We start from the raw sequence: 5,839 nt of genomic DNA, 5'->3' as shown, positions 1-5,839 counted from the left end.
CAGGGCCAAATACGTTGACAACTTTGGAATTTTCTCAAGTTCCTTCTCGGCATCTTTTGCTGCCTTTCGTTTACTAGCTCCGCTCTTATACATTCTCTTAGACATCACAAAGCACACTTCTGCATTGGAAACAATAAAAAACTAAACAACTAAATTAATAACATTTATCCGCCGACCGCCCTTATGAACACAAATACACATTCTTTGAATGGGTCCAGCTAAAATTCGAAACTGGCCTACAGACAACTGATGTAGCCAATAGCATTATGATGTATCATAATGACTTCACGGTTTTGTCAGTAAAACCGACATGGATTGTGCAATAGCGTCAATAAATGTCACTTACCTAGTTATACTTTACTTTTTTTTGCCACTTTTAGGTGCCTCGTTCCTTGCGGGGCCCCTTCCTGTCGGAGGGTACGGAGGGCGCTCGCTACACCTCTGTCTTGAGAACATGACCTATGAAGGAAAGCTGAAAGAATTGGGTTTATTTAGTTTGGAAAAGAGAAGACTGAGAGGGGACATGATAGCAGTTTTCAAGTATCTAAAAGGGTGTCATCAGGAGGAGGGAGAAAACTTGTTCACCTTAGCCTCCAATGATAGAACAAGAAGGAATGGGCTAAAACTGCAGCAAGGGAGATTTAGGTTGGACATTAGGAAAAAGTTCCTAACTGTCAGGGTAGTTAAACACTGGAATAGATTGCCTAGGGAAGTTGTGGAATCTCCATCTCTGGAGATATTTAAGAGTAAGTTAGCTAAACGTATATCAGGGATCATCTAGACAGTGTTTGGTCCTGCCATGAGGGCAGGGGACTGGACTTGATGACCTCTTGAGGTCCCTTCCAATCCTAGAGTCTATGAATTCAACTTGGTGCTTTGTCATCTTGTGTCATCATTTTTATTTCTTAGCTTTCAGCTATTTAAATGAACTCTAAAACTTTCATACTGACTGTTTACTATATGACATTGTATCTCTCTAACCTACTTCATAACCATCATTGATTTTCTTTCCATTTTAATACTATCCCATAATATCAGAGACAGTGAGAAAATTAGCAAATAAAGGTACATGACTATCTTTCTATCTCTGTAGAGAATGATAGATACACATGTATCTGTCTCACATAGAGAGATGTGATGTATTCCCTGCAGCCAGGGCCAGCTTTAGGAAGTGCCAGGCCCAATTCGAACAGTTTTGACGGGTCCCTGGCAGGGATGACTAAAAAACTAAAAATACATAAAAAAACACTGGGCTTGTACTCACTGGACAGTGTTCCGAGTCTTCAGCAACACTTTGGCAATGGGTCCTTCACTCGCTCCATGTCCTCGGCGGCACTGAAGGACCCACCACCAAAGATTCAGAGTAAGTAAAGGACCCACAGTCGAAGACCAAGAGCAAGCGAAGAACCCGCCACTGAAGTGCCACCAAAGACCCAGAGCGCCGCCAGGTGAGTAAAAATTAAAAAGGTGCCTCTAGCCAGGGAAGGAATTCTCACTGGGTCCGAGGCCCTCTTAGGCGTGGGGCCTGATTCGGGGGAATTTATGGAATAGGCCTAATGCCAGCCCTGGGGGTCTTTTATCATTTTTGTCTTGAGTTCATTAAATCACTAAATGCCCCATAGTAATCACTATGATCCCAAAGAAATTCTCACAGGAAAATCATAGCAGGTGAGGCTGGAGCTCAGGTTATGAATTCTAGTGAGGTGAGTGGGCTAAGTCTGCTGACCTGGGCTAGGAGATTCACTCCTGCTTGCTCCAAAATGCTTTGTAGACACACCCAATGTGGCTTGGCTAGTAACAGAGCCACAGATATCAACCTCTGTAACCTGAGCTGGGGAACAGGAAATAAAGCCTGGTCCACTCAGTGAGACAGAGCAAGCCTCTCCTCGTTTTACTGAACAGGGAGATCCAGGCTGATGTTCTCAAAATGGGCCACTTGCTTTACATTCCTCCTGTTCTGGATGTCCAAGTTGTAACACATTGAGCCTGGCTTTCCTACTGAAGTCTGTGGGAGCTGTGGGATCTTAGTTGAACCACTAGAACAGGGCCTCATCCTCCCTGATTGAACTAACCTCGTTATCTCTGGCTTGCTTCTTGCTTGCATATATATACCTGCCCCTGGAAATTTCCACTACATGCATCCGACGAATTGGGAATTCACCCATGAAAGCTCATGCTCCAAAACTCTGTTAGTCTATAAGGTGCCACAGGACTCTTTGCTGCTTTTACAGATCCAGACTAACACGGCTATCCCTCTGATATCTGAGTATGGTCATTGTATGAATTTCCCAGTTTGTCATGGATGAGAGTTTTGTCTTTTTTTCTAACACTAAAGCAATGATATGACCTGCCACCCTGAGTAGAATGACAGTAGGGAGAGTTTGAGTTGTAAGTTATGTAACAATTTTGTCTGGATGCCCTAGGACTGCATAGGCCCCAGGGCTAGAGGGATCATCAGAAATGCTTCATAAACTCTTCAGGCCCATGTCAACTATGCATGCCTTACTAATGAAGAGGACCTCCATTGATCTGGAGCTCTTTGTGAAAGCAGGGGAAGGGGAGTTAGCATAGTCCTCAGAAGAATCCTAATGGCGAAGCATGTTACGGAGTGTAAAAAAATATCCTGTGGATTTCAGGCTATGCCTCAAAGAGCAAAACATTTTCAAAATCTGTTGGACGCCACAGGGGTTTGCCAGATGGGGGCCTTGACTCTGGTGTGTGTTGGCACTTTAATACAGAAAAAGGAACCTTGATGTATATGCTATGAGACTGTCCAGCAGTCAGGCAGCTGTGGGAAGAAGTGGACATGAGTAAAAATAGTGCTCGGCTTCAGCAACCAAACCTCAGCTGAAATTATATCCTGCTGTCAGAGTGGAGAGCAGCTGCACCTGTATTTCCTCCTCCATAGTCCACCAAAGGCACACTCTTTTAGGATCTCGGCTCCCAGCCGTCACTTCTCTCTTGGGCAGACTCCCACGTTTCTCTCCCCCCTGACTGGGGTGTTTCCAAGCTGCACAACTCTCTGCCTACACTGTGATATCCCCAACAAGCCAGACAGCATGAATGGGAGTTTGGAGGAAGATTTTCAAAAGCTCCTAAGGGATTTAGGAGCACAAGTCACACTGAAAGTTCCCTTAGCACAGTGGGTGCTGGACTGACACAGCCTTATGCTTCTGAATCTTCCACCCACAGACCAGTGTCTTAAGGGGGAGCTGATTTCAGAATATGTCTCCTCTGTAGGGTATAAGCATCATGGGTTAAATCCATCCCTGATGTCTCTGTGCTTAACTGTTACACCAGGGGTAAATTGGCCCACTTATCTTTTTTAAAATCTCACTGCAATTTATTAGCAATACTTGTAAATCTAGAATATAACATTTGTGTGTTAATTAATATCCAATGGGCCACTACATAATTTTAAACAATCAACCTACAGAGGGATATATTAGCAGAGAGAAAGCTTTTTGAGGCAAGGGAGAGTAATTGTGTTTCATTTATGCATCAGTTCTTTGAATCCCAAAAGTCCTGATTATTAAGAACCGGCTAGATCAGGGCTTTGAGAATGGTCAATGAGACTGTTTGGGTGCTATTTTCTGAATTGCTGAAGTGGCTTATGGGCACTAGTCACAATGAAAGTGAGTGGGAATTGTGATCACAAGTCACTCAATAAACCCACCCATTGCCCCCAAGTGCCAGTGTGACTCTTAGTGAAATTGACACTGGTTGAAAGTTCTTACCAGTTGTTCCACAATTTGGTAGCCTTAACCTATGTCCTAGTGGACAGCTCCTTAAATCCCCAGAACATTGTGGTAGCAGCTACAGTCGGAGAACCTTAACATTCCACACCCACCCCTTGCATATCTACAGCCTACACAAGCCTTCCTGTCCTGCTGGACGATCTGCCATTGAATGACATGGGCCTACTGTAAAACAGACATATCCTTTGTGAAGAATAGGTTGGATTTTAAGGCCCCAGGACTGTACGTGACAGAACAATCCCTGAAGCCTCTTGTATCTGTGGGACATGCTGATCTTTCAGAGAGATCAGGGTTGGAATGGAACATGCAAGAGAGAGCTTGGTTGCACAGCAGCATTTTAAAGGATAGTGTTGTGACATAAATGCCTCTAAGGGCTTCACGTTCTATCCCTGTCCTATCTACTCTCTCCCCAGCACTACTGTCCCACACAGATCAGCCATTATGATTCCTCTATGTGAGAAGAGCTCTCTGCAAAGCCACTTTATTGTCATCCTTAAAATTCTGCTTTGCTGTGATGCCTGCAAAATGCCTAATGATGGAAAATGGGCTTTTTTCCCCATGGAAATTTTTAACACAAACAAAACAAATAAAAGCATTTTCATCATTTTTTCCCATTGAAAAGTGCAATCCTTTGGCCAAAAAAATAATAATAACTAAACAAAAAAAAACAAAAAAAATTGGCCAAAAATTTGAAATATTTTGATTCTGAAATACTGCCTGGTGCTTTATGGGTGCTGTAGTTTTTATTCTTCAAGCCCACATTCGCCTGTATAGGCTGGAAACCACTCTCTCTCCTCAGAGAGAGAGGAAGTGGTTGCACCATGGGAGATGTAGTCTAGCAGGGGATCCCAGCCCATAGTGAAGAATGGAGACACAGAGAACTGAAATACAGCTGCCATGGGGCACCGCAGAAGGCTCTCTGAACCAAATTATTTGAATTTTGGGATATTTGTTTTTTCAACAAATATTTGAAATTTCCATGAAAAACAGACACACACACAAAAAAAGTTTTTCTCAAAAATTGATAGGGTTCTGCCTACCAAAACCTCAAACATTCCCTGAAGTTTTATAATTGATCAGAGATGATTTTGAAAAGATACAGACAGAGAAATCACACAAAAATAAGCACAGGGCCCTGCTTTGCTAATGAAAGGTGGCTCAGCAGGAATTAAACCTAGGCTATTCAATACCACAGCACACGATTTTAACATTCAGCAAAACCCTGCTGCTCATTCAGTCCAAATTGCTGGGCAGGTTCACACATCTCTTTGTCTTAGGTGGGGGAGGGAGCTTCTGATTAATTCATCCTGACAGTTATGTGAACAGAAAGGTGTGTTCACACATCAGTTAGAATAAGTTTTTTACCTCAACCATAACAAGGTTTAGTCCAGGTCATAATGACATCCCTCAACTCAGGGGAGGCTCAGACTAGTCACCCACGCTTGGCCCCACCCTACAACGTCCACACAGCTATTTTTAGCATGTTAGCACAAGGCCTGCTAGCATGAGTCTGCCTACCAACGCTGGGAGGCTCACCTTCAGCTGTCAAGTAGACATATTCTTCAGTGGCTCAACTGCTCTCATTCCTTCAATTAGTTCCTGTGTATTAATTTGAATAAGAGGCCTGAGGATTAATGTACTATTCAATAGGTAGAATTTTCAAAAGTGTTCCCCTTTCAGAAGGACCTAAGGATGGAGGAATCTGTGTGTCATTTAAAGTCAATGAGATTTATGCTTTTAAGTCAGATAGACACTTTTGGAAAATTTACCCAATGTGCTTCAGGATGAAAGATGCTGGCACTTTTCAAATATGCCATGAGTAGCATTTCCTCCACATCTACCCATTGTTTTTTTAATTGACATCGATTTTGTTGTTGCTGAAGCAAAGAGGTTGTGTCAACAGGAATCATTCACATCATTTATTCTATTTTGATAGCCATTAATCTATTTTGGGTCTGACGCATTGGGTCTTAGGAAATGTCTACATTGCAATGTAAGCCTAAACTCAGACTCAGGCTTGAGGATTTCAAACTGACAAACGCACATTCAACCACCACTCTACACATACTGGGAATATAATT

Source organism: Gopherus evgoodei, unplaced genomic scaffold (genome assembly GCF_007399415.2).
Source record: "Gopherus evgoodei ecotype Sinaloan lineage unplaced genomic scaffold, rGopEvg1_v1.p scaffold_46_arrow_ctg1, whole genome shotgun sequence".
Lineage (NCBI taxonomy): Eukaryota > Metazoa > Chordata > Testudines > Testudinidae > Gopherus > Gopherus evgoodei.
Note: the sequence above shows the minus strand (reverse complement) of the source record.